General features: G+C 44.6%; 1 protein-coding gene and 3 pseudogenes across 3 annotated transcripts in view; all 4 read right to left on the reverse strand.

Annotated features, from left to right (window-relative positions):
• Window positions 1-20435, reverse strand: part of LOC146175776 (iris-like) — a 56160-nt gene that overhangs the window by 10654 nt on the left and 25071 nt on the right. The gene's annotated exons all lie outside the window — the stretch shown is intronic.
• Window positions 209-20435, reverse strand: part of LOC146175778 (iris pseudogene) — a 45298-nt pseudogene continuing 25071 nt past the window's right edge. The window contains exon 2 of the transcript XR_014701468.1: window positions 209-1991. The product of XR_014701468.1 is annotated as an iris pseudogene (transcript). The remainder of the gene's footprint in view (window positions 1992-20435) is intronic.
• Window positions 9432-10835, reverse strand: LOC146175779 (iris pseudogene; annotated as a pseudogene).
• LOC146175780 (ipis-1 pseudogene) overlaps window positions 17366-20435 on the reverse strand; it is a 28137-nt pseudogene continuing 25067 nt past the window's right edge. The window contains exon 2 of the transcript XR_014701466.1: window positions 17366-18712. The product of XR_014701466.1 is annotated as an ipis-1 pseudogene (transcript). The remainder of the gene's footprint in view (window positions 18713-20435) is intronic.

The raw sequence follows: 20435 nt of genomic DNA on the forward strand, positions 1-20435 counted from the left end.
GAGCGGACTTCTATGGAAACTGCAGTTAGGTAAGAAAGAAATTGTACCAAATTGAATGTAATCGCTACGCATCTATTATCACTACAATACAGCGTCAGCAGTTACATGCATATTACGAATAAAGGACATTATTAGATTAAAGTGCAGGATGTTTTTGCAAGGCAACTTGAGCATTATTTCTTATTTTTGTATTTTTGTTTATTTCGTTTTCCCAGTACATGGACTGCGAATCGAAGGAGAGCAGGCTAAAAGCGTCTAACAACACCTGATAGACACCTGTTAGTGACCAGACATCTGTTGTCCTAAAAGAAAAAACGAATATTTGCAGTGCAAATTGGTAAATCAAAACAAATCACAGATAAAATTACAGCGAGTGGCATCAAAAGTGCACAGATAAAACATGCATAATACCAAAAGAAGCAAACAAACAACACATCGAAATTAAACTTTAGGGCACAAAGAAAAACTATTGATTGCAGATATATTGATGGGTAGCTTTTTTGTGTCTGTTATCAGACATATGTAGCAGTGAAGGTTCAGGTATCTAGGGTACGTGTTCAATGTATAGAGTATTACGGAAGTTAACATTTGGAAACAATACTTTGTGAGATTTTGATGCATGTTACTGAAGGGTGTCTGAAGCTGTCTCAAGGGTGAAAGGTGTATGAAGAGCCGCAGATAAGTGCGCCACTAGAATTTTTTGTTTGCACTACATAGATCGCACACCCGTTAACGGGCAGCAGTACACTAGCACGTCTGTGCTCTACCGGACCACTCTGGCATATAGCAAGGACTTATGCAGGAAGTAGCAATGAGACGCTATATTACTGTTCACTTGATTCGGCGGCTCAAAGCTGACGAACGGACCCCATGAAAAGCACGAGCTCTGGATCGAGACTGCGTATCAGGAACATGAACGGGCGATCGACAACGAATCGAGTGTCCACAGAAAGTGCACAGTAACACATCATCACAACGGCAGTGGCGGCGGCAGCTTCAGTGCCTTCCTCGTTAACTTCCACGAAAGCCTTGTGGACCACCTCCGAAGCAAGCAGCTTTCCTTTGTCACTTATTCCAGTAAGGTCCGCTGCCGGCGTGAAGAAGTCGTTGATGCCCATAGCTTTCAGCGTTTCTTTAAGGTCGATGGCTTGCTCCAACTTGAACTTTGGAAGGTACAGCTTGACATCAGAACGATTCCACAAGTTCTTCAGAAGGTCAGAGAGGTTCGAAGCGGTCAAACTATCCTCAAGCTTGGACAGTCCCTCGACATCGTCTGGCAGAAGGATAACCATGGAGGTTTTTCCACCTCGGTACGGTATGTCCAAAGCCGTGACCCCGAGCTCGTCGCTGCGACTCATCTTGTAATCGTTCTGCTGGTACATCATGTCGACTTCTTTCTTGTTATTCGAGTCGAGGTGAAAATCTGAACTGTGTGTCGACTTGGGGTCGAACTGGGAACTCCAGAGGCCCTTGAAGTAGATGGCATTGACGAGGATCAGGCTGGTCAAGGAATCCACGCTTCCCGCAGGAAGAAGGTCCTTGATCTTCGATTGGGTGGCCTCTTCTACCCAAGCATTTACCTGCTGCCGGACTTTCTCGTAGTTATTTCGGAAGTCCACAGACTCTATGGTGGCCCCGTAGGAGTCCTGCAGAAGGGACAGGTAGCTGTCCAGAACGGGAAATGTCTGCTCAGAGTACATCCGGTTGGCTACATGGAGCTTCACGTCAGGGGCAAAGTCGGACAGCTTGGAAATAAAGCCAGAGAAATGCTTGTGGATGTCGTTGATGTTCACGTGAAGTACATCGGCGAGCTGGGTAGCAGTGGTGTTCCGTGCGCCAGCTAGAGCCATCGATAGAGCAGCAGAGATGCTGAAGGGAGAATAGAAGACGTTCCCATCGCGGCCGCTCTTTGAGATCAGCTGCTTGTACAGGTCGACGGAGAAGTTGAGGAGTGAGTCGCCAAGGGATGTGGCGGCCATGTTCTTCGATATCTGCGAGAAAAGGTAAAAAATTTGATCCAACCGAGGATGTAACAATTTCAGAATTTACAAAAGTTAAAAAAAAAAGTGAATATTTTTCCGGCACGTAAGAAGGAAAAAAGATCACCAGGTATTCAATTTTTCTTGACAAATTCAGTTCCAAAATATGTGCATTACGCAAGTACGCAGGACACCTACTGTACAGCGCCTTTGGTCGGTAATTGCCACGGGTCGTATACGGCTAGAAAGTCCTTGGCGAGCGACTCCGCTGGGTGGCGTGGATAATATTAGGCCCTGTACGACCACTTATAGTTTTGGTCCCCACATGACCATATGGCGGCTAACTATTCCTTTGGGAATGTTTCTAAGCTAGACTTGCTAACGAAACATTGACAAAAATGAGTTTGACAATTTTAAATAGGGCTAGGAGAAGATTGATATTTACCTTTGAATAGTTTTTTATTCTTCCGTGCCGTAGAGAAGAACAGAACGTAGACAACGGGTACATAGTTTGCGTCTGTGTTATAAAAGCTTAGCGCTGGTGCGAACCGCATGCACTAAGGTCTATTTTTCTTTTCCAAAGTGTACAACGTTATGTCTGAGCGGTATTTTGTTCTTGCCATCCTCCATGCACCACCTTGTGGAATGAAAACATTTCATTGGGCCTTTAAGGGCAGAATGCGACACCTTTATCACGTCCCGTTCTCATCGCCTGTTCGACACACATGCCAACATAGGAACGACGGTTTGGCATGCCTTCGTTTATTGTGGTTCAAGAAGGGGAATACGTGAGTGTATCGTCTGCAGCACTCAGCAGGAAGGAATTGCTACTTCTTCGTTTGGGCAATATGACAACAACATAGGCGCAATTTGCCATTATTTTCGTTGTATTTTTCCTTCAATATTTTCTACGAATTTTTCTCTAAGTCGTTTCTTCTTTTTGTACCCTTCCTTTACTTCTTCTTTGTCATGTTTTCTTCTTCTTCATACCACAATTGATAGCCAGTTGGTAGTGTGTGCATCATCGGTGTGAACGTCTTGCCATAATCTCGTGTGTGCGCGAGCGCGCATGTGTGCGTGTGCGCGTGCGTGCGTGCGTGCGCGTGTGTGTGTGTGCGTGCGTGTGCGCGTGCGTGTGCGTGCGTGCGTGTGTGTGCCTTGCGTGCGTGCATGTGCTTGTGTGTGTGATGGACAATGCAGCGCCAGAAGTCTTCAGATTCATCTAACTAACTAGCCCGCTAACTAGATCGACCCCGATCTGGATGTTCATGTTGAAGTACAGCACAGATTTACGCCCGGGTTCAAGCTGTAAACTTCATTTTATCATAATTACTTTTTAGAGTCGGCCGATAACTACGGCACGTACGATTTTCCATATACGTTTGGCAGCTGCGTTGTTACTAAGACGGCACGTACCTCAATGCCTTTTGAACCTTGCTTTGTTTTTGTTTTGTTGCTGTGGTTACTGGCCTCACAAAAAGGTGCATACTTTATCGATTAAGCTGCTCTGAGACTCTTTTTTGTCTCCAACGCCTCTTCAGTGTGTGCTCCCTGTAATAACAGCTTGGTACCGACATTTGCTGTAGCTGCCCTACCCCTTACCAGCCTACCCTAGAAGTGGCAACTTTCCGCTCCTCTTTTAATGACGGTTGGATAGGCTTTTGTGTACACCCCCGTCTATCGTAGCCAGCCCTTACAGCGCCAGTACCTCGTTTTAATTTTTCACGCATACTTTCAGATTTTTCCTCACGGCGCGTTTGAAATGTAATTGTCGATCACGTAGTGAGAGAGCTGATGTATTTTTAGTTTCCTCAAAAACAATTTTCATTTCATTTTCAGCGTCTATCGGCGGCAACATGGCGGACTTCATTACCCATGAAGATGAATAATGGCGTCACGGATCAGCAAGTCCCACGCTGTGTGATGAACATCCGCCTTTAATTTCATATGCTTGACAAATTCAGAGTTAGCATGCTCATATAATTACTCATGCACGCATCATCACGTGTCACAAGCCCAATTCGCCAATCGGAAGACCAGAACACTTTTATTATGCCCACCCTTACGTAGCTTCAATCACCGAGCCTTCGTGGCCTGATCAGTATTGGTGTCAGTTCAGTAGCATTGCAGTATCACATGCGATTTACCAGTTACCTATTATACGCATTGACCTTGCAAAGGCGTCTGATAAATTTTGCCACGATAAATTGTTTGCGGCCTCAGAGCATGTGAATATTGTTGGTGTTTTGCTGTTGGTCATTCGGCTTTGCTACAAATTCTATGTTACCTGTTAACCAAGGAAGTACCAAGTATATACCACACAAATCATCTCTTCGCCAAGGTTGTCCACTGTCACCGTTTTTCTTTGCCCTGTATCTTGAACACTTTTTGCCGTAATATTAACAACAGTACCGTCATCCGAGGTTTCACATTGGCCGAGCATGAAATTATGATTTTAGCCTATAGGCTGACTTTCAGGTGCCATAAGCCGGAACTGAGGAGATCTTCAGTATCTTAGACTTCACCTTGTATCAGGTTCAGAACAGCGTGACCCACTGGGATTCAGAGGCATTGTGAACGAAGCCATAGACAGAGGCGTAAATGGGCACTCTATGCTGGCTCGGATACAAGTCGGCCGCACGTTCTTGTTTGCCTGTGCCTTCCAAATCTCACGTTGTGCCAGAAAGAAAGTGCAGGTAATGCAACGAATAATTTGCAATTTTCGTGTGGCACCCATTGGTACCCATTCGCCGTGATTTTTCTTACCTCTGGATGGTTCAGTGTCGCATTGTTCATTTGTTCGCACATCTAACTGTTTCGCGTTATTTTCTTCTTGAATCTGCAAAACACAATTTTATTATTATTATTATTATTATTATTATTATTATTATTATTATTATTATTATTATTATTATTATTATTATTATTATTATTATTATTATTATTATTATTATTATTATTATTATTATTATTACTATTATTATTATTATTATTGGGCGCTCCACCAGGAGCGCCCAACTGAATCTTCCTTCCCTTCACTGCCGTCGTATCAGACTTGATATCATATTTCTGTACAAACTCCTTCATGGCCACATTATGTGCCCTCAGCTCTTAGAGTACATCCTACTGCGCGTTCCGCGAAAGAGCATGAGGGAATTCAGACCATTTCAGGTTTCTCCTCTTCATTCCCACTCCCCTCTGGACAGGATGCAGTGGTTATTTAACTCTTTTTGTCCTCACCTTGACATCTTCCAAAACTCGCTCTGTTCATTTACATTGGATGTTCGTAGCGTTGTATTCTAAATAGTACTTTATCACATATAACTCCCACTTTCTAGCCTTAAATTGTATTTACTTCACTTTTTGCTTTTTCTCCTGTTCAATGCTGTCTGTATCTTGAACTACTTTTTATCCGTTTCTTGCTTATATTTCAACTTTAAACTTTATATTCGAATCTTACTGTCCCTTGTTCAATTTTACTTCTTTATTGTATTATTCTGTATTTCTAGCCTGTGTTTTAAGTACCATGCACTTGTTGCGCCTGGAATGGTTGTTTATTTTATGTATATTTCTATATTACTATAATCAATGTCAGTCATCTGTTTTTTTTTTTCTTCCCTCTTCTACCTACCGTTCTTTTTTTTTTTTCTTTATTTCCTGGTGTGCTAAAAAATTCTCTCACTGTGTATATAAGTGATGATACTCATTGTTTGCTTAATTTCCGTGATACTTTTCTTCTCAGTTTCATTTCATGTTTTATTTATTTCTTTTTTTTTTTGTGTTCTCTCTGTGTGTGTAAACATGTTTGTGCTTTTTCATTTTTTTTTTGGTGCTGCAGCACAAAGACCACATGGTTGTTCCTGCGCACATTAAATAAAGATTGATTGATTGATTGATTGATTGATTATTATTATTATTATTATTATTATTACTTTTATTATTCAAAGCTGCATGTACTCATTATGCGCTTTAGTGTCCATTTGCTTTACCTATTTGCACTAACTAGACTGCAGGGCTCCTGATAGATCGTTATGGGTTTTTTAAATAAGAGGCTGACATCGTAAATTTTCTTACTGTGCGCTTTTTTGTACATTATCCTTGTAGCCTGTCTGCAAGGGCGATGAATAAAGTCGTTAATGCGCCTTTTCCTCTATAAATTTGTATGGGAAGCCTTATCAGAGGTTCCTTCACGCGGGGTTTAATTTGTACTGAGGCATTGCTTTTTGGTTGTTGGTTTGAAGGGTTTGATGTCCCAAAGGGACTCAGACTGTTAGAGACGCCGTAATGGAGGCCACTGGAAATTTCAACCAACCGGAGTTCCTTAATATGCACCGTGACTGCAGTGCACAGAACACGGGCGCCTTGTACCTCCATCAAAAAGCAACCGCCGCGGCCGGGGTTCGATTCCACATCCCAGGGTTTAGCAGCAAGCGCCCTAACCTCCGAGTCACCGCAGCGGGCTAGAGATATCCTTTTTAATTACACACTTCGACGCTACTTGTCGACATCACCATCATCATCATCAGCCTGATTATACCCACTGCAGGGCGAAGGCCTCTCCCATATTTCTCCACTTAACCCGGTTCTGTGCTAGCTGCATCCACTTGATCCCTGCGAACTTCTTAACCTCATCCGCCCACCTAACTTTCTGCCGCTCCCTGCTACGCTTTCCTTCCCTTGGAATCCAGTTTGTTACCCTAAGCGACCATCGGTTATCCTCTCTTCGCACTACATGTCCTGCCCATGTCCATTTCTTCTTCTTAATGTCCACTAGAATGTCGGTAACTTGAGTTATTTCTCTGACCCACTCTGCACGCTTCCAATCTCTTAATGTTACCCCTACCATGTTTCGTTCCATAGTCCTCTGGGTTGGAAGTCATGTCAAGACATGACTTCACGCTAAGATATTGGTGTCATTGTCGTCGAACTGCGGCCTGTTTAGTACGCCAGATGATGTCGATCATTGTTTTTACGGTGTCGTGATGATATGTCTGGGGACACATTAAAATTCGAACAGTTAATGACAAAATTTAGATCCCTCCAGAGAACTAGATATTTTCCTGTTAAGAGAAACACTATTACATCTTGGGATCGCTTTGTGCTCATGGGGCTACTTAGTGTAAGAGCCGCATGACGTGCCGAAATGCCGCGATAATTGAAATCAGTCTTCAGGGAGCATTGGGTTTTGATGCGTGAATATATGCTCTCTAAGGAGAACACCTGATTAGCTGCACTATGTAGATGCATATGTGCGCCTTCCCGACAGTGTATTTTTAGGGCGATGTGTACAGTGTGCTGATACGGCTGGAATTTACAATGCGCATAGTTTATTTGATGGAACGACATGCTTGAGACTTTATTTTGACTGTGTTCTCATGCATTAAAGATAAAAATTTACCTATCGATCAGTGAGATTCGAGCGCCACGTGCGCGTGAGCCTCATCACTTTTGTACACCATGTTACGCGATCATGTTATCGCTTATGAAAACAGATGAGAGAGAAATCAATGCCGGCTTCTAATCATTTATTGCGTGTGTGTGTGTGGGGGGGGGGGGGATAGTTATCTTTTGGGTGATCTAGGTTTTAAAGAATGTCCAGAAGACGTCGACCTTTCTTTGATTGAATGTTTAGAGCGCAATGAAACCATCATAGCCTTGTGGTTACAAAAGTGGATAATCCCTTACCCCATCCCACAACCGTCTCCGTGATCTTTCGAGACTGGGAGGTTTCTAACGGAAGATGCAAGGGTCCTACCTAACCCTTCCATATGAAAGCAACTGCCCGAGCTGACACCGCTTTCCAACTCATCCACGTCATCTGGTCTCGTGACGTCACTCATCATCATCATCATCATCACGATTAGCCTGACTATACCCACTGCAGGGCGAAGGCCTCTCCCTTATTTCTCCACTTAACCCTGTTCTGTGCTAGCTGCATCCACTTGACCCCTGCGAACTTCTTATCCTCATCCGCCCACCTAACTTTCTGCCGCCCCCTGCTACGCTTTCCTTCCCTTGGAATCCAGTTTGTTACCCTAAGCGACCATCGGATATCCTCTCTTCGTCCTACATGTCCTACCCATGCCCATTTCTTCTTATCAATTTCCACTAGAATGTCGGTAACTTGAGTTATTTCTCTGACCCACTCTGCACGCTTTTTATCTCTTAATGTTACCCCTACCACTTTTCGTTCCATAGCCCTCTGGGTTGTCCTCAACTTAAGCAGAGCTCTCTTGGTTAGCCTCCACGTTTCAGCACCATAGGTGAGTACAGGTAAGATGCAACTGTTGTATACTTTCCTCTTGAGCGATACCGGTAAGCTGCTAGTCATAATCTGCGAGTGCTTGCCAAATGCGCTCCATCCCAATCTTATTCTTCTTGTTATTTCTTTTTCATGGTCTGGATCTGCGGTTACTACCTGTCCTAAGTAGACATATTCGCCTACTACTTCCAGTAGTTCGCTACCTAATGTAAACTGCTGTTCCTTCCCGAGGCTGTCAGAGACGTCACTCAGTAAGCCGCCCAATGACACGTCCAGCGAATTCAACGAGTAAAAGGATAGAGCGCCATGCAGTGCACATCCGGCCGATCAATGCCCAGCCATGCCACTCGCCAGCAGTCACCTTCTAGAAGAATGCTTGTCGGTGCGTGGTTTCAACTGATAGACGCTAACGCTGCGGGGCACTTTTTCCTTACATGGGTTACTAGCACTCAAGTGTTAAAAAATTAGCTGTGGTTTAGCTCTGGTTATACCTGGATGGAAGAGCCTCTTCTGCCCGCTACATTATTCCCCTGCCAAGCTCTATCAGTGTAGGGCACCACATTATTGGGAAACTTAAGCTCATCCTTTATGTGTATGACGCGAGAGCGTATAAGCTGCAAGCACACATATAAAGTCCCGCTTCAACCAAGCCGTATGGACATGCCTGCGTGTCGTAGGGGTATCTTGAATGCAAATGGTTCTGGCAGGCCGATTCTGATATCACCCTCACATATGAAAGGAGCGACCCGAGTTGCCAGCTCTTGCCTGTAGCATAGGGGTAACGTGAATTGAAATGTCATGGCAGGCTAATTTTTATGTCACCCTTCCCCATGAAAGCAGAGACCTGAGTTGGAGCTCTTTCAGGCCCCCACCGACACTGAAGCTAAATGCTCGAGCTGGCTGACGTAGTGAAACTTCTGTTTCAAAGGTCGATCAGAGTAATAAGGACTTTCTTTCCCGTAGGAGTTCGATAGTTTTCAGCGGTGACTTACAGGCGAGACGTCTCGCCACCTCTAAGTAACAAGGAAATGTTATAAGTGCCATGTTAAAGGTCTTGACAGTGAGCCTTGTTGGCTGGACGCTTCAGGCAAATATTGTAAACTGCACGATATTCGTTGCCAACACCCATATAGCAAATTCAAGTATATTCACCTTGACACGCATAAATGGCGTAGGAAAAGTCCCATACGAAATATTATATATGCTGTGCAAATATGAGTAAAGACCGATTCTTATTCTCATTACTGGTGCTTCGAGTTTTATTCTCTTCTAAAAAAACTATTAATATTGCACAATGAAAATATGGGCTTCGTCCATGTTGTCCGAGAAAGCAGAAGAAACAAACAAGAAACAAAAGTTCTTTAGAGCACCGCAAAGGTGCCCGGTTTGCTCACAGTTCGCGAACGGAGCCCATAAAAAGCACGGCGTCAGGATCATGACTACGAATGAGAAACATGAACGGCCGATCCACCACAAATCTGGACGTCACTTGCTGCGTACGAGGCCTGCAACCGTCCACCATCGATAAAGCGGTCGCGGCAGCCGCTTCTGTACCCTCTTCATCGACTTCAACAAAAGCCTTGTGAATCACGTCAGAAGCAGCCACATTCTTCCTCTCAGTGATGGCGGAGAAGTCAGCTTTCGAAGTGAACAGATCCTTCACTCCCAAAGCTTGCAAGCTTTCCTTGAGGCTAACCGTCTCCTCCAACTTAAATTTGGGAAGATACAGTTCGACGTCGTTGTGCATTGTAAAGCTTCGCAATAACTCCCGAAGTTTTCGAGCCGTCAGAAACTCCTCAAGCTTAGATAGTCCCTCGATGTCGTCCGGTAAAAGAACGACCATAGAAGCACTGCCTCCACGGTAAGGTATCTCGAGCGCTTCAATTCCAAGTTCTTGGCTACTGCACGCTTTATAGGATCCCTTCCGATACATCATATCGACTTCTTTCTTGTTCATTGAGTCTAAGTGGAAATCTGAGCGATGTGTCTCGCTCGGTTCAAAGCTTAAGTTCCAGAAGCCCCTCATGTAGATGGCATTCACGAGGAGAACATTGGTGAAGGCACTTACGCTTCCCTTGGGCAGAAGGCTCGTTATCTTCGATTCAGTGACATCCTCGACCCAAGCGTTGATTCGTAGCCTAGTGTTCTCGTAGTCGTTTCTGAAGTCGACGGATGCGACCGTGGACTCGTAGGTGCTTCGAAGAAGGGACAGGTAACTGTCCAGGATAGGAATTGTTTCTTCGACATAGATTAGATTAGCGATGTGAAGCTTGAAGTCATTACTGGAAGCACGAAGCTTGGAAATGAATTTGGAGAATTGCTTGTGTTCTTCAGTGCTGTTGATGTGCAGAACAGCAGACAATTCCTCGGCAGTGTTGCTGCGCGTTACAGCCAAGGTCATTGAAAGCACAGCGGAAATGCTGAACGGAGAGTAAAATATGTTTCCACTGTGGCCATTTTGCGAGACGAGCTGCTTGTACAGGTCTAGAGAGAAGCTGAGCACCCTGTCTTCGATCGAGTTGGCTGCCATCGCTAGGCTCGGTGCCTGCAACGAAGGAATAACTTTCAGAATGCCTCTCTTCTTTTCATCCTTCTGCAAAATGGAGCTCTTGGACGTTGCCTGTAGGACCTAGAAATGGAAATAACTTGGTAAATGAAGAAAATGATAAATGGTTATTTAAGAGAATGAACAATTGCAGTTCCACATTCTACTTCCATCATAGCATGTCGATAATATAAAATTACATTGGTTACGCGCATCGACTTGTGGTCGTAGTAGTTTTATAATAACGATGCTACATTGGCCAGCATAGCTCCAAGTCACTTTGATAGTTTACAAAAAGGAGTGTAAGGGCATCGAAGGGCCATGCCCGCGGTTGAAGAAGGAAGGCGATGGCATGGCCTTTCGGAATAGATTGGAGTACCCGTCTGTCGGTGCGCAGGTATTTTGACCCAAGCAGTTTTCTCTCTACTGACCTGTTCGTAGCATACCTTATTTTTGCGATTCTAACAACCTCCGGTTCCAAGCACCGTTTTTTAATTTCAAGAAAGCGCGTATCCTAGGCATCCAAGCGCGTTTGCTCACTCTATCATCGAGCCGGAGCTGTCAGAGTTCCGAGGGGGTGCGACGTCCGCGGCCTGATATGCGAGTTCGTGTGTTACTCGGTTCCAACACTACATATGACAGATACCGCGGCAGATAACAGCGACCGAAAGCTACCCCGACAACTTTATCATCGTGTTGTCACGTGGGTCGCATTGGCCGCGCTCGGCGTGTTTCACGGCACCTTGGGAACACATCAGTTGTTTGAGAGCCATAATGGAAGTCGGAACGTCTTTGTAGACGGCTGCCTACAACTTCAAGTTTAAGCAGACTGTTACCGCGTTTGCCGAAGATGTTTGCCAAATAAATTGTTATTTCTTGCGGCCGTCTCGTCAAGATTCAGCCGCCAAATTAAAGGGGAGGGTGGCTTCATTTTAGGTTTTTCGAATCTCTACCATGAAAGAAAAATGGAAGGGGGGGGGGGGGCTTAGAATCGAGTAAATACGGTAATTCTTGGCGCACAGTGGTCTTGAAAAACGTGAGTGCATCTAGTGGGGCTCAAGACTTGTTTCAGCATAAATGTTTGACGGAACAATACTTTGAAATGTAGAGTAAAGAACACTACTAGATCTACGGTTCACTAGATCGCATACCATATGAATAGTTCAAAAATATAACTTTAAAACTTTGTTCGTCACTTCAGATATGTGGCGCAAATAAACACAAACACAGGAGAAGATACACAGCACACGCGCACACTACCAACTGTAAGAAGAACCGGAAAACACTTCCTCTTCTACACTCAGGCACGTCTCAACTTCCTCTTCTTCTCATTTTCCTCTTCTTTGCCCCTCAAGCCGTTATTTTGTTCGTCACTCTTCGATGGCAAGAACTGGAAGTGGCAACCTGTGCCTGCGCTGCTAGGCACAGCTGAACTACATAGACAGCAACGGCGTTCACACCAGTCATTCTGCAGTCAACACATTCATCATGGCTCGTGACCACCTGGAAAATTTTTTCTTGTGCCAGCAGGTGAGCCATGAAGTCTTCAGATAAAAATACGTGACTCGGACTAATTTTCGTGCTTAAAGTGTGACCTAGACACTTATGACCGTAAAGACAAACTATAGGTAGAGGTGCAAACTTAATATATTGATTCTTGCATGACGGGCGCCTGATTAATAGTCGGCAATGAATGGAGTGGTTATTTATAGATACCCGTGCGTGAGAAACAAAGTAATTTATTGTGCAACCGAAAAAAACGGAAGATAAGGAGTTCACTTAACGCATGAAGCAGTGCCTGGGAAAATTAAAAGCTGTGGTGTGTGTTCACACATTCCATCGTGAAAATTCTAACGTAGAATTGCAGGGCTCCAGGAGGATTATGCGGGTTCCTTCTTGATGCAGACTATGATTCTGACAACACTTGGTGATTATTCATAAATTTTCCAGGCTTTAAACCTATACAAATACGATCACGTTGATGCTACTTTCTCGTAGTGTGTGTTAGGGCCGGCTACTGCATATAAACCAGGTCGAGCTCATGGTGGCGCGAATGTTTAGACTAATCGCTTTGGCGAAGCCTGAAGCATAAAAAAGACAGGCACGGGCTTCAACCTTCCCCAAAATTAGTAAACCTCATCAACAAGCCCAAAAAACAGCCTTGCCCAAACAAGCCCAAGAAACAGATTATATATGTAAAATTTGAATGATTTCCTCTCAACTGCATGTTGCAATTACAATCTTGATTTGATAGTCCGAAACCAATCTAGTTATAGTACTCGCGTAAGTGCTACAGGTCTTGAGACATTCCTTATTAAATTGCGTCTTTTCTACCACTGCTCACATTTCCTGCACAGGCTGAGAGCCCAATATCGGAATAGGCACGAAAGAGCAGGCAAACGACAGCAAAATCTCTCAAAACCTATTGCACTTTGGCAATATATGTAAATTGAATTTGTCCCGAATCAACAGTCTTCAAATATACGTTTGCAACACTCTGGTAAAGGTGAAAAATTAAAGGTAATAAGACATCTCGGCTAATTAGCCGCGTTCCGGGTGTATTACTACTCGTTGTCTTGTGCCCACCGAGTCCGGCAGTAGTATTAACCTTTGCTGAAGGCACTGAGGTCATGCAGGATAGTAAATCCAATTCGAGTGACTTACTCTGCCTAACCTGTTAGAATGGCTTGAGCTTTCTTGTCACGAATGACTATGAAATCGTTTTATGCCTCTCGTGATGGAAGTGTTGCGAGTATTCTCTCCGGCTAGCTCTAATACGTTCAGTGAAGGAAGCACCTACTTGACTGCCAACGCCATCTTTTAAACTATGAACGACTTTAACGGTTACGTTTTCATCTCTATTTGTCCGTTCCTCGTCGCTCGCACAGCGCGGAAATTACTAACAGGGCCTTAAACTTCTGAAGGTCAAAACTATTCGGGCTGAAGCCAAATTTCTCTGTAAGGCTGCTGTAGCTAGAGTACGTGAGTGAAAAAAATGGGCTTATTTGAATAGAATGGGAATCAAACTCGGACCTCCGGACTGCGTAACGAAAACCCCAGCTAGGTCCGTAGGTGTGAAATCAAAAGCATATATGTACTCCCATTTTTATAAGGACAGCTATCGTTTCAGTGAGTTAATAAAATCAACTTAGTGTTTTTGAATACATCACTAAGCTTGCATCTATACCTAATAACGCAAAAGCATTCAGCTCTTAAAGAAGCATATATGAAAAGAAAACACCACTCGTGAGCTGAAGCTTATCATTTTATGAATGGACAGTACCCTCGCTATCTGACCAAAACGTGTCTCATTGAAAACGTTAACCTTTGTCATTCAGGAAGGCGCAGAGTGCCTTCATTTAAGGCACCTTCTTCGTTTCGGTATAGCACACGCTCGTATAGATACCGTCGCGTGTATTGTTGAGCGCAGCTCTGATGCGCCGTGCAGCGGTCGAGCCACGCCGCTGCGTCGCCCAGAGATACTGAATGGCGATTAAAACGTGTTTCCCCTAATGAAATTTTGTGTCACGAGTTGCTTGTGCAGGTCCACAGAGACGCTGAGGACTAAGTCTCCGAGTGAGTTCGCTGACATCTTTTTAGTAGGAGCCTGCAAGACGGGTAAAGTTTAAGCTCTTGCCAAATGAGGTAGAGCAGAGTAGGGCATAACCCCGGGTCGACGCTTGGCCAGCGTCACGACGCTTTCACCTGTCGTTTGCCGGCTCCTTAATAAAGCTATACATACATACATTTAAGCTCTTGTCATCTAACTTCTATGAACCTAACTCTGAAGCTTTTCTAGATCAAGAAAAAGACAGCTTTTATTTGATTTGGTAATGAATCAGAGCAGGCGATCATCGGTTACGCGCTCGGGTTCTGCGCTGATATGTCAACAACATGAACAGGTATTGTTATCGTGCGTTTCACTTAAAAAATCCGATAATAGAATCACGTCATAACCATGTAATGAAACAGGGCTAAGAGCAGAGATATTTCTTTAATATGGCTCTATACGCACACAGGTGCGGACTCAGGAGATTTCCGTGGAGGGCGCATTGGTATGTGATTTCTAGTAGCAATTTGTCCTTACAAACATTTTTTTTTTCTCAAGAAAGTACGTTTAGGTCGACAAATTGTTTTGATATTGTTACGGAGCACAGTATGGAGACGACGACGACGTGCTGATGTGAAGTAGGGAAGAAGACGGCGCTCAGGCTAGCTGACTTCGTTCTGTGGTGTGCGGTGTGTCGTGTGCATCTACCAGTGAACTAGCGTTTACCATTGTGTTCTTTTCCTTAACATTTGGTGGAGGTGCTGGGTGCTATTTTGCCCAACTGCTTTGGAAAGTGTTCATGCAGATTGTTGAGTTCACGGCACTCCTACCGCGATGTGGACACGGCAGAGCGGAAGCATCGCCCTCTACTCGTGTGGCCTCCAATCTCAGTGAGCATCTTCCGCTCAAGCTTGCCGTAATTGGTACAGCTACACGATGCGACACCCTTTAAGTGAAGAAGCTGCTTTCAACAGAATGCAACTAATTTGCAGTTGTACTTACCATCGCGTACGTCTAAGTACGAACATCCAGTTTTGTCGCTGGCATCGGTAGCGTGTGCACTTAGGAAAACTATATCCAGGCAGTACCAAGGCAATTGACATGCTGTCACCGGAAGTGCATCCTCCGATGTTTTTCAATAAGACCGCTCTTGCACCGAAGCCTAATGGGAAAAAGCTCGCTGCTTCCATTAAACATGACAATGATTGCTAAGAAGTTATGGCTAACGATTCTGGAGCAAGTAGGCGTAACTGTTACAGCTCGGCCGTAGAACGTGGATATACAGGTGACAGGACATGAAGCGTTAAGAGGAAATAGAGGAAGTAGCAAAAAAGAATGTAAAACAATAGGTAACTGGAAGCGACAGTGGAGAATGTAAGTCTTGGGCAGTCGCGCGAGTGACAGAGAAATTCATGGACGTTAAGAAAGGAGAAGGGCTTATTTAAAGAAAGTGACGTCAAGCAGTAAGTTCAAACTTTGTGGGAAAAGGAAACCAAGGAATGAGAGAAAGAGAGAGAGAGAGAGAAAGAGAGAGAGAGAGAGAGGGAGAGACGATTGGGAGAGAAAATTAACTAAAAAAGGCCTTAGTGGGTAAGAAAGGGACGAGAAACTTCCACACATTCCTCTCCTGTAATCAAGGGACGATAACTTTCCTTCTAGTCCTGCTTGCAGTCTGCATCTACGACGTGCCTCTAGTGAAAATGACTCCATCAACGTCGATATCGATCAGGCTGTCACGTAGGGGACGCAGCCGAACTGCTCCATCTCCCTTGGTAACAAACAACATTCACAGAGGCAAAATGTTTTCAATGGCGAGCTTGTAGCCCACTGGGTTCCATTGCATACGCACTATGAAATCGACGGCCACAGAGACGCAGTTATTTCAGAGCAAACTATCCTGAAATGCATTAAAGTAAAAAAAAAAATTTGGAGGACGCTTAAGCTTCGCCTTCAAGAGTGGAACGCGATAGCGTTATTGCATCTCGTCGAGAAAACTTATTAAACGCAAGGGTATCGGGGCATCCTCGCACCGGTACTCGCGCGGCCCGAAGGGGAGAAGCGGGTGAGCGAAGATAGTGATCTAAAGAAAGGAAAGACGCTTGATTCTACAACCCGTGAGGGTGCACGGCGAAACGTCAGGGGCGAGTGGCGCGCCACGTGTTGGGGCAGCGCCGCACATTGCGAGGAGGGGTTCTTCTGTGTTTGCCGCAAGATGGCTCTGCATGTGCGCAGAGCGCAGAAGAAATGTAGCGAAAACGTACTTCGCTACTCGTGTAACTGCGACTTCTCTAAGTAACATGCTCATAATTACCGATATACACCGCAGTATAACGTTCTACGGCACGTTTCTAAGGCAACACCGCATTCACTAGAAGCGGTTTTGTACGGCTTTAAAGCATCGAACTCGTGGCTGAGTGGTAGCGTCTCCGTCTCACACTCCGGAGACCCTGGTTCGATTCCCACCCAGCCCATCTTGGAAGTTGCTTTTTATTTATGAAGTGCATGCCGGGATTTATCGCTCACGGCCAACGCCGCCGACGACACCGGCTTTTCTGCGACACGAGCTCCTTAACGCTACCGCGTTAAAAAGGTAGGGAGTTGAGGAGGAGAAAAGCTTTTAATTAAGAAAGTAACAAACTCAAGTGCAATGAGCGGACACATCGGTCAGGACTTCTGTATAGCTTAGTAATGGCTAAATCCTGTAACGGCTATGGTGGGTTTCTTCACCTTTCCAAAGGCGCTCGGCAGCGAAAATAAAACTCGTGTATTTAATCACACTGCCCCATAGCGCGTTTTCTGCTTTAGAGAATGAATGAATATAATAAATAAATTACATGAAGCAAATTAATAAATGAAGTAAACAAATTAGCGAATAACGCGTCAACAAGTGGAAACCTAAAAACACGACCCATAAATCAGGAATGCGGGAGAGCACCTCAGAGTCACAGCATGTCGATCACTGAGCTTAAGCTAAGTCCGGGCTTCAAATTGGCTTGTAAGAAGGCCTCTCGAAGCTAAACATTTGTCAGTCGACTATAGAATGTACGATCATTCTGTTCATGTTTTATTGTGGTACACCAAATACTATTACAATGCAAAGAAAAAGCGCTTCATCAGATGCCGATGAAGAGCACACACACAGCGAAGGCGACGTTCGTTCAGGCAATAACCGATCGTTAGATACGTTTACAATTCGCGAACGGAGCCCATGAAAAGGACAACTTCCGGATCGTGACTACGGATGAGGAACATGAACGGCCGATCCACCACAAATTTGCAAGTCACCGGGGGCGCAATCGACAGGCAGCAGGCCACCATCATACCAGCAGTCGCAGCTGCAGCTTCTGTTCCCTTCTCATCGACTTCTACAAATGCCTTGTGGATCACCTCGGAAGCCATCAGATTTTTCTTCTCGGTGATCGCAGAGAGGTCAGCTTCTGGACTGAAGAATTCCTTGATTCCCATAGCTTGCAAAGTTTTCTTGAGAGAAATCGCCTCTTCAAGTTTGAACTTCGGAAGGTAAAGCTCGACGTCTACGCCACTGCGAAGGCTTTTCAACAAGTCCGTAAGTTTCGGAGCTGTAAGGAGGTCCTCTAGCTTGGACAGCCCTTCGATGTCGTTGGGAAGCAGCACTACCATGGAAGTCTTGCCACCGCGGTAAGGGATCTCTAGGGCGGCTACTCCCAGTTCATCGCTGGTGCTCATCTTGTAAGCTTTCTTCTTGTACATCATGTCGACTTCTTTCTTGAGTTTTGAATCGAGGTGGAAATCTGAAGGATGTGTACAGTCCGGATCAAAGGGTGACATCCAGGAGCCTTTGAAGTAGATCGCATTTACCAATATCAGGGTGGTCAGGGCGTCTACGCTCCCACTGGGCAAGAGGTCTTTGATCTTCGATTCGGTGGACTTCTCGACCCAGGCATTGACTTGCTGCCTGACATTCTCATAGTGATTCCGGAAGTCTACGGACTCAATCGTGGCTCCGTAGCTGTCTCGAAGAACGGACAGGTAGTTCTCTAGGATAGGAAACGTCTGTTCAGAGTACATCCGGTTGGCGACGTGGAGTTTGACGTGTTCCGCATATGAGGCAAGCTTGGAGAAAAAGCTAGAGTAGTGTCCATGTATCTTGGTATCGTCGACCTGCAGGACTGTGGACAGCTCCTTGGCAGTGTTGGCACGGGCACCAGCGAGAGCCATTGAGAGTGCAGCTGATATGCTGAACGGGGAATAGAAGACATTTCCACTGTGGCCTTTTTGCACCACAAGCTGCTTGTACAGGCATACGGAGAAATCCAGGACAGACTCTCCAAGTGGGTTGGCTTCCATGGCGGTAGTCAGATGTCGCTTCTGTTGTTTTCCAGGCTTGTAGTGACCACCTGCAGCGGAGGGATACATCTTCAGAATCTTCGTTTTCTTCGTATCACGTTCGCGGGAGCTGGATGCTGTGGTCCCTCTTACTGACTCGACGAAATGACTCACATTAAAAGAATTATACAGTAAAAGGAATTCCAAGTTGTTGGTTGGGCTCCTTTGTTAGCGCGCCGATTAGGACACGGATTATCTTGAGGCAGCCTTTTGTTTACGCAGATAACCCTGCAATTGTTAAGCACTGCTCACGGGCATAGAACTGTGGAGGAGATATGCTCCGAAGTGTCACATATGATATATGGGAAGGAGGTAAATGTGGGGTTCGGCATTCATGGATATGGTACCTGTAGCATGCATAGTTCTAGCACTGATTGGCTAGGCCATGGCGCACGTGCATAACTACTTATCAGAGGTAAGAGCGCTTTTGCGCGATACAATAGAGGTGCCCAGTTTTATTCATGCACTGCGTAGTCAGGACTTCACTGACGTCGAAAGTGTATATAACAGTGATAGGAGTGATTTATGTCTTTCAAACCAATTTAGAGTTGTTTACATCACATCGGGGGTGCTTGTTCATGTTGGCTGGAAAAAGGAAAATAGAATATTTTTTGAAGCAGCTCGGAAGCACTCTGTCGTCATGCTCGTTGACGGTAAGGTTTTTTTTTTTTTTTTTAAGGAACCATCTGCACATTCGAAAACAACGCTTGATCCTCAGTGGCGAACTTCAAGTGCTGATTTCAGATACTTAGATACAGCGGTGTCTATAAGAAGTTCTGAAACATTCCTAAAAAGCGTGTCTACACGAGTCTAAATGCAATTTCGTTCTTTTCTATTCAAAATTATTTTTCTAGTATTCTATGAAATATTCACCCGTGAAATATTTACCGGCCATGTCGAATATTAGTGCGGTGCGCCGTGCACATCAAAATCTTCGTAACTCGATGCGAATTATTTTCCGAGGTGACTCAATTCAAGCAGATATAGCTTTTCCTAATGGCCAATCTTAGGCGAAGTTATGCAATAAAGAAGAAATAATTCGCTGCAGAGATCTCGCCTCAGTGCGGCAAGGCGAAAGTCTTTCCTGCGACTCTTTACAGTCATTTGCAGCTTATTCACTTACTTGCTTCCTCCTCCGCCTAAATTGTTTATATTATTTTTTTTATTTGGTCCTTTTCCTCCTTTCTTGCTTTTTTACTCTTTCTACTTTATTCTTTTTCGATTATTTTGACGTATGCACACAATATCGACGTCCTTGGATATTTTTGCTTCGAATTGACGTTTTTGTTTCCAATGAATTGACTAACAACTCCACATCAACAAAAGTTTGCACAAAGTCAATTTTTAATCGCCCAGCTCACAGAGCCATTCTTTTACTAAAAAATTAATTCCTCCGCAAAACCATTCTTTTACTAATAAATTGACTAATGTCTTGACAATTATGGTGATGACACCCTCCTGTGGACGCTCAAATCCTGTCCACACTCATGGTTATACAAAAGCTTTCACGTTAAAAAATGTATTTAGGCAAAAACATATTACCAGATAGAGAGCTCGAGCTCCTGGCCTTCAAAGGAGGCCTTGAAGAATTCTATTTCTTTTGCTTCGAAATGGGATGATGGTAAATATTTGGGACCAAATTGGTGCGGTATGCTGCATTAGCATTTCTCCCATCTCTCTGGGGTATCTGCAAAGTCGTGAGCAGTTCTTTCGTATCTGTTCTAGACCGCTGCT

Source organism: Amblyomma maculatum, chromosome 10, assembly GCF_055883805.1.
Source record: "Amblyomma maculatum isolate TAMU_Amacu chromosome 10, ASM5588380v1, whole genome shotgun sequence".
NCBI lineage: Eukaryota > Metazoa > Arthropoda > Arachnida > Ixodida > Ixodidae > Amblyomma > Amblyomma maculatum.